Consider the following 12,366-nt stretch of genomic DNA (forward strand, 5'->3'; position numbering starts at 1 on the left):
GCTGGTTATTCCTTATACCATCTTTGGCCCGCCGTGGCTGTACCCCTCCGTGGGTCCGCTGTTACTTTGCGGTATCATTTCTGTTGTCCTTCCTCTTTGGTTATTGTCTGTCACCTTAGCGTTGGGTAGGCAGGGGTATTTCCCTTCTAGCTACTCCTTGTTTTGGGGAATCGCAGTCTCGGGGTGTCCCTGTTCCGAGATTCCCTATTTCCTTGTTTGTGTCTGCGACTGGGTCGCCGTACCCTGTTCTTGGCCAGGTGCCGGTAGTTAGGGGTCTCTTCCCAGCTAGGCCCTGTAGTTAGACGGTTCTTTTGAGATACCCCCTGGCGATCGCTCACCCCTTGTCTTTACCTAACACCTGGCTGCATCGGGGTCAGAGCCGGCCTAACTGGCTCTGTCGAACGCGGCGGCTACAGGCGAAGCCTAGCACTTGCAGGGGTATTCCATCTGCCCGGGGGACTCAACAGAGTCAGTGTAGGTTTCGATGTGGCCGTTCTAAACAGCGGTCCCAGCTGCGGGCTCACGCCTGACCTTTTTCCTCCTGCCAGCTGTCGTATCACCCAGAGCCCAGGCGAAAACCATAACAATCTCTCACAAAGGGCCTTATTCTAGGTCACTTTCTGACAAAATCCTTCTTAGATGGACAAAGCCATGTGCACTGCAGGGGGGCAGATGTACAATGTGCAGAGAGAATTAGATTTGGGTGAGTTATTTTGTTTCTGTGCAGGGTAAATACTGGCTGCTTTATTTTTACACTGCAATATAGATCTCACTTTGAAGTAAAACCCCACCCAAATCGAATTGTATCTGCACAAGTAACATCTGCCCCACCTGCAGTGCACATGGTTTTGTCCATCTAAGAAGGATTTTGTCAGAAAGAGTGAACTAGAATAAGGCCCAAAAAGCGGGACAGTTGGGAGGTATGTCTATATACACACACAAACACACACACATTAATGATAAAAATATCTGTCAAAATACATACAATTTGCATACACTAGAGCAGTATCTTTGAGTATCCACATCAGTTATACGGTAATTCCTTGTGGCTTGAACATGCAGAAAATAAGGTGAAATCTGTCTTGCTTGAAATCAGGGCCTGAATGAGAAATAATGAGCAACAATCTCTCAGGGCACTCTAATATGAGGAGGATCAATAGACAATGATATGCAGTAATAGGCAGTAATCTCTGAGGGTCTTTCTTATTTGTACCGGTTTCTTGATGGCATTTCTTTTATACAGAATCTATGATACAGCAGGTTGAATATGATCTTTTAAAATATGCGGCTGAATACCATCCTCAGCAATGGTTTACTGAAGTGCAATAGTTGGAAGCTTTATCAGCTTTGTAAATAGCATATATAATTGATTTCCTTTGATTTAATGAAAAACTTAGTATAAAGTTTAAACAACATTGACTTCTACAGTAAGGCTTTCAAAAGTGTTGATCTGTTTCACAGTAGATCCATTATAAAAAGTATATTTTTCCAATTGTAAATATTTTGATGTTGCCCTACAATTTATAAAAATGGTTTAAAATAGCTCATTGTCAATATCCTTCGAAGAATTTAAGCCCTATATACACTTGCCAATGCCCCTCGCCACCTTTATGTGTCGGGGAACCCAGGCCGGCAAGATATGCAGGCATCGGAAAGGTGTGCAATGGGCGTTGGCAGGGGGCGGCGGGCAGAATGATGGCTGTGCTGCCGCTGCAGCATGGCCATCGTTAACGAGGACCTTCCTTGTCCAGATACAGTATGTTGGATGAAGGAGGGAGTCGTTAATGACAGGGAGTGTAAACACTAGGCCAGGGATCCTCAAACTATATTGCTCTGGGACCCCATCAGACGATAAAAATTATGACAGGACCCAGCAAGTTACTGCAGAAGGCCATCACATCACATGTGTAGTCAGCAGACAGCACATACATGGCAGCATTGGGTAGCCACAAAATGATGTGAGGAGTCTGAAGTAACAGACCATTCAACAGACTTTTCAGACTCCTTGAATCACTGATTGAGATAAGAAAAATCATCAGCCTGATGATCAGCAACATGGAGTTGCGACCCGATACTGAGAAGGTCGGAACCCACTTCGGGGTCAGGACCCACAGTTTGAGAACCCCTGCGCTAGGCGATATTGTCCGCAATACCACTCATAAAGCCCTTTGAGTATGGGACTTTACAGTACTGTGTGGTAAATGCAAAGCTTTTCTTTGTTGCTTTAATCAATCTTGGAGTGAAATCAATGGGGCCAGATGGGATACATCCAAGGATACTAAAAGAGCTTAAAGGGGAGCTGGTAAAACCAATAACAGAATTATTCAACCAGTCACTAGCTACTGGAGTGATCCCAGAGGACTGGAAAACAGCGAATGTAGTCCCACTGCACAAAAGTGGAAGCAAGGAAGAGGTAAGCAACTATCGACCAGTGAGCCTTACATCAGTAGTAGGGAAATTGATGGAAACACTCTTAAAACAAAGAGTTGTAGAATACCTCAAAACCAGCAATTTACAGGATCCAAAACAGCATGGGTTTACTGGGGGAAGATCATGTCAAACAAATCTTATTGACTTTTTTGACTGGGTGACTAAAGTAATAGATCAAGGTGGGGCTGTAGATGTAGCTTATCTAGACTTTAGTAAAGCTTTTGACACTGTCCCACATCGCAGAATGTTAAATAAACTTGAAAGCTTGGGATTGGATTCTAAGATAGTTGAATGGATAAGAGCATGGTGGCAGGACAGAAAACAGAGAGTTGTAGTAAACGGAGTACAGTCAAAGGAGGGAAAGGTTACAAGTGGAGTACCCCAGGGATCTGTACTTGGACCGGTGCTTTTTAATATCTTTATTGGTGATATTGCAAATGGAATTGAGGGTAAAATGTGCCTTTTTGCAGATGACACAAAGGTATGCAACAGGGTAGACACACCAGGAGGGGGAAAACAAATGATTGAGGATCTAGGCAGATTAGAGAAATGGTCAAGAGAATGGCAACTACGGTTTAATGCCAAAAAATGCTAAATCATGCACTTGGGTCTCAGAAATCGAAAGACTCAATATAGTATAAATGGCACTATAATGGAAACTACTGAGGAAGAGAGGGATCTAGGTGTCACTATTTCAGGGGACTTAAAAGCAGGTAGGCAATGTAACAAAGCAATGAAGAAGGCAAGTCAGATGCTTGGTTGCATAGGGAGAGGTATCAGCAGTAGAAAGAAAGAAGTAATAATGCCACTGTATAGGTCATTGGTACGACCTCACCTAGAGTATTGTGTTCAGTTCTGGAGGCCATATCTCCAGAAGGATATAAATACATTAGAGACAAAGAAGAGCAACTAAAATGGTGCATGGCCTACATCACAAAACGTACCAGGAAAGACGAAAAGATCTCAATATGTATACTTTAGAGCAGAGAAGGGAAAGGGGGGACATGATAGAAACTTTCAAATATATCAAGGGCTTTAACAAGGTACAGGTGGGAGACATTCTTCACAGGAAGAGGAGCAACAGAACATGAGGACATGCACTGAAACTAGAGGGAGGAAGATTCAGGGGAAATGTGAGGAAGAATTTTTTCACAGAAAGAGTAGTAGATAAGTGGAATAGCCTCCCAACAGAGGTGGTAGACGCAAATACAGTAGTACAATTTAAACATGCTTGGGATAAGCATATTGATATCCTTACAAAAAAAAATAAGGATCAAATATGGTTTGAGGTAACATGTTTAAAAAAAGGGGCAGACTAGATGGGCCAAGTGGTTCTTATCTGCCATCAAATTCTATGTTTCTAAATCCATCTAAGAAAATGCAGATGATTCTTTATCAAGGCAAAATCTATTCTTGTTCAAATAAAAATCATACCGTAGATAAGAAATTATGTATGTGCATTATTGTTTTCTTCACACAAAAGTCATTAAAAGATAGAGGGGTAAGTATCCCCCAAACTGTGAGGCTTTTCTGTAAAGATATGCTAGATTGTTAATCATTTAAGATCAATGGTTTGGCAGAAGTTGGACTGAGATAATCAGGATGACATTAAACTGATTAAAGGCAAAATGCATGGAGATACATGCAAAAATGATGTAAATTAAAAAGACTGCTATAAATCATGGACATACCAATAAAACTACAGGACAGTAATACTTATATACTGAAAAGGTGAGCAGTTTTTTAGCACTGAGAGGTCAGAGCATACCTAAATAACATTGGGCCCAGTGGCGTAAGTTTGTCCCGGTTGCCTGGAGGCAAGATATATATTGGTGCCCCCCCCCCCACACACACACACACACACAAACCAACCTTAAATAATATATGAAAACATGTGTTCTATATATATGTGTAGCTATATATATTTAAAGAGAGAGAACACATATTTCAGACCTCAGCTGCAAAAGCCATATTGACGGTTTTCAATTAACTGATTTAGCAGGGTAGGAGAGGTGCCCCCTTGGGAGCAGGAGCCCGGCGGCAGATGACTTCATTGCCTCCTCGAGTTCTGACACTGATTGGGCCTAATTCAGATCTGATCGCACGACTGTGGATTCGAACAGCGGCTGATTATCGATAGTCTGCGCATGTGTCTGGGCTGCAATGCCTGTGAGTGACACCATCCTGTGATGAAAGCTTGATACTTTTTATGATCGCTAGCCGTTTGCAAGGTGATTGACAGGAATCCGGCATTTGGGATGGTAACCGATCGTATCATGGGAGTGCCAAAAAAAGCAGGTGTGCCTAGGGAAAATGCAGGCATGCCCTATGTTTTGGGGGGGGGGGTGTGACGTTAGACCGGCCTCGATCAGGCTGATTTCATCGCAGCCACTGAGTAAGTCCAGGGTTACTCAGAGCCTGCATTGCTCACACACACTGGAAAAATCATTAGCTGGTGAGCAGCTTGCCAATGGATTTGGAACTATTTGCACACCTGCGAATAGATACGGAAGCCGTGCACATTGCTGTATCTTTGTACAGAATGGGGGTGCCGCAGGACACGACCTAACAGCATTGCAGATCCATGTGCTGTATCTGGAGTGGCAGCTATTTACATAAAAAGTTGTATGAAATTCTAGCACTGCAGACTCGGTTAACCACATACATTAAATAACAGTATTGTTAATAAATCATATATTTAGAAACTCCAAACAAATGCCGCTGTCCTATTTGGGGTGCTCAGTACCCCAAACAAAATCAGAGAAGTAAAAAGAAAAAAAAAAACTGCTCATAGGTTAGCCATTAATTATTCACTTAATAGTATTTAATAAAGATTAGTAAAAACTTTCTGTCTTTTTGTCCTTCAAAGATAATTATAAAAATTAGAATATAGAAACAATCAACATATAAATTTCATGACACATCAATACATAATTAAACATAAAGACATAATTCTCAATCTATACCTCCTCTCTTGGCAAACTAATCAGCTCTTTCGGATTGCGGACATCACTCAGATATATCTATCAAACCCAGAGTTGTCACCAGTGGTCTTGGGCTGGGTCTCTGAATGGCTCTCTGCCATCTCATCTTGGATGTCTTCTCGCCACCTCAAACTCAATATTTCCAAAACGGAATTACTTACACTCCCACCAGCCAGGAACAGTTACCATCCTGATATCTCCATAACTGTTGACAATCGACAATCTACCCTACCCACAGTGGTGCAAGTAGAAAAAAATGCCTTAGTGGTACTGTGCCAGAAAATGGGCGTGGTTAGAGGTGTGGTCATATGACACGAGGGGGAGTGGCTACATGACAAAACTTTAAAACACAATGACATTTCTGTTTGGGCTTGTGCACATATATGCCCCCACAGTGCCAGATATCATTTACCCCCCCAGTGCCAGATATGCCCCCACAGTGCCACACATATGCCCCCGCAGTGCCACACATATGCCCCCAGTGCCACACATATGCCCCCACAGTGCCACACATATGCCCCCACATGACCACTCCGCTCTGCACAAGATCTGCGTCTCTCTCCTGCATGAATCACCATCTCCCATTCACTATTACAGGACTTTCATCAGGCTGCTCCCACCCTATGGAATGCCCTTCCATGCAAAATAAGGCTCTCTACTAGCCTGCAAACTTTAAAGCATTCCCTGAAAACACATCTTTTTATGCAAGCCTATCTTATTTAAGTACCACACTCATAACCCTCTGAGGCACTTATGTATTATATATAGCTTCCCTTCTGGACTTGCAACTTGGTGGGACTGCTATGCTATTACTGATGCCTGTCCTTGTGTTTCACTCCTATATCCCTATAGATTATAAGCTTGCAGCAGGGCCCTCCTACCTCCAAGTCTGTCTGTTGTTACCCAGTTTGTTTTATCACTGTCTACAATTGTAAAGTACAACGGAATCTGCTGCGCTATATAAGAAACTGTAAATAAATAACACTTAAAAAAGAAATGAATAACAATAATCTGGTAAATAATCAGATGATGGGTGCAAATTGAGAAAGTTGTGATGATGTTCCTGGTAAGGGAGATTGGAAAGTTGATCTGCACAGTCTTAAGCATGTTGAGCTTTAGGTTGAATTTGAGTTACTCTTAAATGAGATGACATTAGCTGTCATGATAATAAATCAGGGCAAAAAAGTATGTATTATTGAAGGAGAAATAATAATGAGGGAGGAAAAATAGGATAGTGGAGAGACAAGAGGGATTTGTAGAAACATGTGGTGAAAGTAAGTTAGAGAATGGGGGAGATGCAACAATTCTTCTAAAAAGAAAAGGTGATGTCACACATAGCAGCCAATCAGCTTCTGATATTTTATAGAAAATGCGGGGGAAATAAATTGCTACGAACTGATTAAATGCTATGGGACACATTTTTTGCTTTAGAAGGTTTGATACTTCTCCCACAAAGAGAGAAGGTAACTGGAGTAAAGTAGGTACATAGTGGAGTGATGTGAGAGATGTGAATGTATGTGGATTGGGTACAGAAAAAGCATAAAGTAGCAATTTTTCCAGGTAGTAGACCACAGTAGAGGAAGTGGAGGCTCCATTCTGCCTCACTGTCTAGGTTAACGGAGTAGGTTGCCACGGTAGCTTAGACATGTGGTAAATCACACTGACTGACAAGTTGAATGCGGTGAGTGAGCAGCTCAATAGAGATGGCACTGTAGTACAGAAGATCCTTGGAACAGCCTTATTTCTTGTGTACTATTAATCCTGGGTGCTATTACAGTCATTTACAGTTTGCAAAAATTGTCAAAACTATATATTTCTGATAGTAAGCTAATGTGGGATGTTGGGTATAGATCTTAAAATCTGTACAACCTTTATTATAATTATCATTTATTTATATGGCACCTAAGGGTTCCGCAGTGCCTGCCAATACATAAATGTGCAGAAAACAAGAAGATAAAGAATAACAGTACAAATTAGGACATGTATATGGTAAATAAAGACAGTTGCAGCAGTGGTGGTTCAATTATCAGGGTGGCAGAGATATAGGCCCTTATTCAGACCTGATCGCACTATGAACGGTATGCATGCGCAGTAGGCTAAGATACGCGCTCAGAGCGAAGTTGTATCCGAGTGAGTCAATCAGAATAAACTCCTAAATCTGCAACGTTTATCTAATCAAACTGTACTACATTATAAAGGCCTACTGTTTAAATGATGTAATTTCCTTTTCAGAATCATTATAACTATCACCACAATAATATCTCCGTTATCTGCAAAACTTTGCAGCATTATTAGTTAATAGGAAAGGCCAAAACAGTTTAATGCACAATATAACAATGCATTATAATGGATCAATCCAACAGGAAATACCAGAAACAGAACCACACATCGGGCCTTATTCTGGTTGAATCGGACGGATGCGTAATTCGGACGGGCACCGAGTGTTCTTAGCCCCGCCTACCATACGAATCGCTCACGCCGTCCAAATGCGGTAAGATGCCATGTGAATGGACCGCGAGTGGATGTTTCATGTAAACACCTCCCCCATCTGTGGGAACCTCCCCGATTCTCCGATGGTCGCCGACCATCGAATGATCAGGCAGCCCCGAGTGCTCCAGACCACTCTGACATTTTTCCGTGTGAAAGCAGGGATATGGGTACGCAGCTGACATCCAGTTATCCACTGTCCAGCTGTCCACCCCCCCCCCCCCCCACACACACACGTGCGTCACGGTTCGGATGTGCGAGGCGTTCGCACATGCGCAGAAACGCCTTTGCACATGCGCAAACACAAAACATCGGCCAGCCGTCCACACACGCAGCTGCCTGCCTCAATCAGAATAAGGGCCGTTGTATCTAGGCCGAGTCTCACCCTAAATTTGCACAATTTTGTACGCAGCCCTTCGAACCTGTGAACTAATTTATGCTTGGTCACAAGGCACGCAAAGAGGTCTTGTTAAACACTCCAGGTGTCACTGTCAGCAGTGACACCCCTGCTTTTAGGACATAGTTGTATATTAATTGACTATTAGGGAAACTCCTAAATTTCAGTTCTTCCTAAGCATCTGGATTGAAGCATTTCTCAAAAGAAGAGTGGAACTAAGTGATGTTATAGGCTGATCTCCAGTAATCAGAAGTGTTTGATTGAAGTCGTTGCTAGTGGCACAACTAATTATAAGGTTTAGGGGCAATTCTTTCACTGTAAAATAGTATTGGATATTATTATTAGGTACTTATGTAATATCTGGGCTCCCGTTTTTCCTATGAGACCGCGTCCGCTCGCCACGCTTCGGGCACGGTGGCTCGCTGCGCTCGCCACACTATATAAAATCAACTCCATGCGTAGTTGGATAGTAGGAGTATGAAAAAATGGGGTGCATTTAACATGGGAGCCCAGATAATACATAAGCACTTATTATTATTATTATTATTATTATTATTATAATTTTATTTATAAGGCGCCACAAGTGTTTCGCAGCGCCGTACAAAGGAACAATACAGGGAGACAAAACTTGGCATAACATTGAATAAATAACAAAAATAGAGTACAAATAAAGAGCGCCACATTTCAATACACATTACAGCTTAAATAGAAGTAGTGAGGGTTCAATAAACATACAACTAGAGGCTTGAGGCCAATGATGGAGATGAGTATGCAGACGAAGATGGTCACTGAGTGTTTGAGTATAGGAGAGCTGTGAGTGAAATGTGAAGAGAAGTGGGCTTTGACAAAAGGAGGGAGGAGGGCTCTGCTCGGAGGAGTTTACAATCTAGTAGGAAGGGGAGACAGACAGATTACAAGTGGTGCAAGCAAGTGGGTGGTGGCTAGATAGCAGGATATAAACAGGCAAGGGGTCGGAGAACCATCTAGTTCACGCAGTGGAAGGGTACGCTTTGATGAGCTTTGAAAGGTGAGTTTTCAGTGCCCATTTGAAGCTTTGCAAGGTCGGGTAGAGTCTAATAGAGCGAGGGAGTGCGTTCCACTGAAGGGGTGCAGCACGGGCAAAGTCCTGTACTCTAGCATGGGAAGCAGTGATCAGGGTGGAGGAGAGATGACAGTCATCAGCCGACAGTCATCAGGATATGGTTTTTTTTCCACTAAATAAATGAAATGGTAATTTAAAAACACAATTCAGTGTTTACTCTGGTTGTCTTTGTATTATATTCAATTTGGTTTGAAGCCATGAAACAATTATGTATGACAAATATGCTAAAATAAATTTAGGAGACCAGTGCACACCCTAATACCTAGAATCCTCTTCACAATCACCTGCTGCAGTTATTGTGAGTACTGCCACCCTCCTTCTTCCACAGCACCCGGTCAGGACTGCAATACTTACGGCTGCCACTTTGTGTTCTGTGGTGAGATGGTATCGTAGCGAGGCAGATGGGTGCGGGAGGTGAGAGGGATAGACGTGCCAGTCCCTGCTATGTGTCTTGGGGGTGTGTTTGATCACTTATGTCTGCGTGGAGCAGGAGAGGTGAGAGATACTGGTGTGTGTGTGTGGAGAGGGGGTAGTTATGTCAGAAACCGGCTGGTGTGGAGAATGGGAGGGAATGTCGGATGTGTGCTGAGGGTAAGGGGGCTCTCCCTGGCCGCAGGTATACTTACAGGATGTATTTCTTCGACTACTGTTATGTATGTTATGAGGACATGGGTGGGGGGGGGCGCGAATATAGCTTGCAGAGATTTCAGTGTACTGTGCCCCAAGATTTCTGTTGCCAGAATTTCATTGGTGCACACCCTAATGTAATGTGCTGCGCACACCAATGGCTTGCAGGGTAACAGAAGGGCATTTCTACTGGCTCCAAGACTGGCTCACAAAAATATACAAGCTCATATTATTTATATATACAAAACAGCCAACTATAATTTCAATTTGTACTAAAGCGAATACATCCTAATGTAATTTACAGTGGTTTATGGTATGTTAGTCATACTATATGGAAAGTTAGGCATTTGTCATTGGCTTTTCTGTTTATTCTTTATGGAGATAGCTTTTAGAGTTTTGACTTATCTGAGAAAGTGTGCACCTGAAAGTGAAATGTATTCAAATGGAACATATCTCATTTAGCAGATTGGTAGTCTACAGATACAGACATATCTCAAGGGACAGAGGGCTAAGGTCACTTCCTGGCAAAGAAGTATCACTTGTCAACACATTCCAAACAAGTTATTAAAACCCCCCAGATGGCATCTTAAGCAGAAAGACTTCCCAAGCTAGGAGAAGGACAATGTGTTTAAGGTAATTCTATTTTACATTGATTTTCTGTACAGTACTAATGCTTTATTTGGACCTAACAATATTAATATAATGCATACTCATTAATCTGTTTGTTGGTTAGCTAGTTGTTTCAACTAGTGTTTGATCCCTAGACATATTCTGCAAAAGTAATGTTATGAGATAAAAGTGTACACATTGATGGAAATACAGCAATTGCCAATTCATTATCAACTGCATAACTAAAGATAATTGATTCTATAATATTATTGATTGACAGCAAGCTGACTTTAGGTATTGGAATGTGGAACAGCTCACGGACCCACATCTGATCAAGAGCAATGGCCCTTATTCTGGTTCACTTGCAAAGGCAAATTCCTTTTCAAATGGACAAAACCATGTGCACTGCAGGTGGGGTAGATGTGACATGTGCAGAGAGAATTAGATTTGGATGAGTTATTTTGATTCTGTGCAGGGAACATATTGACTGCTTTATTTTGACACTGCAATATAGATCTCACTTTGAAGTAAAACCCCACCCAAATCTAATTCTCTCTGCACAACTTACATCTGCCCCACCTGCAGTGCACAGGGGTTTGCTTATGTATGCATCTGTATCCAGTGTATCCATGACTGTATGAATGGGATGACCAAACAGATGTAGCAACTTATGTGACTGTGCAGCTGAAACTTCCCAACATATATGGGATCACCACATGGGGTGTCTCATTAGAGGAGTGGGCCCATCTATAGTCTTCGTGTGCCCCTTCCCCAAAGTCTACTATGCATGCGCGTAAGGCAGCTACAAGGTAAGCACCTTCATTATACAGTACATGACAATGGACATACAGCCCTGGTTTTCAGTTGGGGGTGAGTGCAGAACCATGCAGCCTAACTACAATAGCTGCATGATGCTGGCTGTTGGGTTTCTGTGAGGAAACGGAGGAGATTAATACAATTTAACAATGAGGGAGCTGATGTAGTGCTGTATGTAAAAGAGCATTTTTTACCCCCCCCCGGGATTGGCATCCCATATTTAAAAAAAAACACACCTCATCCCCCCACACCACCCGCCCCTGCACATTGCTGGGAACGGGGCATACAGCGGCGGTGTCCCGATTTCAGGACGGACCACCTTATTACAGTGTTTCCCAGGAAAACACTGTAACATATAATTTCTTATGCAGATACACCTGCAGTCACACAATGAGTACAACCATTCCATATATCATGGTTTGGCGTGACTAGAAGAGCTGTTTAACACACAAGGATGCTAGATGTACATGGAAACATCTGCAGAAGATTTAAATATTACTTCTGGTCATTTACTTTGCATTTTTTAAATTGATACATATAAACTATTAGCACTTTTAATTTTTAAAGCATTCTTACATTGCAGCATTTTTTCCACACCTGTTCCACCCAAAATGCTTATAGTAAACATTCAATTTTTCTTTGTTTCACCACATTTCTGCCCTCTCTCTGCACATGTTACATCTAAGCCACCTGCAGTGCACATGTTTTGAGAACAAATTTGTCCAGCGATCACGTCTGAATTAAGGTGCGTACACACTGGCCGATATATCAATGTTCAGTGTATACCATACCAGTATAGATGATGTAAACCAGTATGGTGTACCTTATTTCAAGACGTCTGAGTGCCGCCTTCATACCGACTTATATCAAGCCACCCCAATCTGGGGTTTAGCTTGGGAAGGCACCGGGTGCTG

This window comes from Crinia signifera, chromosome 5, assembly GCF_055691185.1.
Source record: "Crinia signifera chromosome 5, ASM5569118v1, whole genome shotgun sequence".
NCBI lineage: Eukaryota > Metazoa > Chordata > Amphibia > Anura > Myobatrachidae > Crinia > Crinia signifera.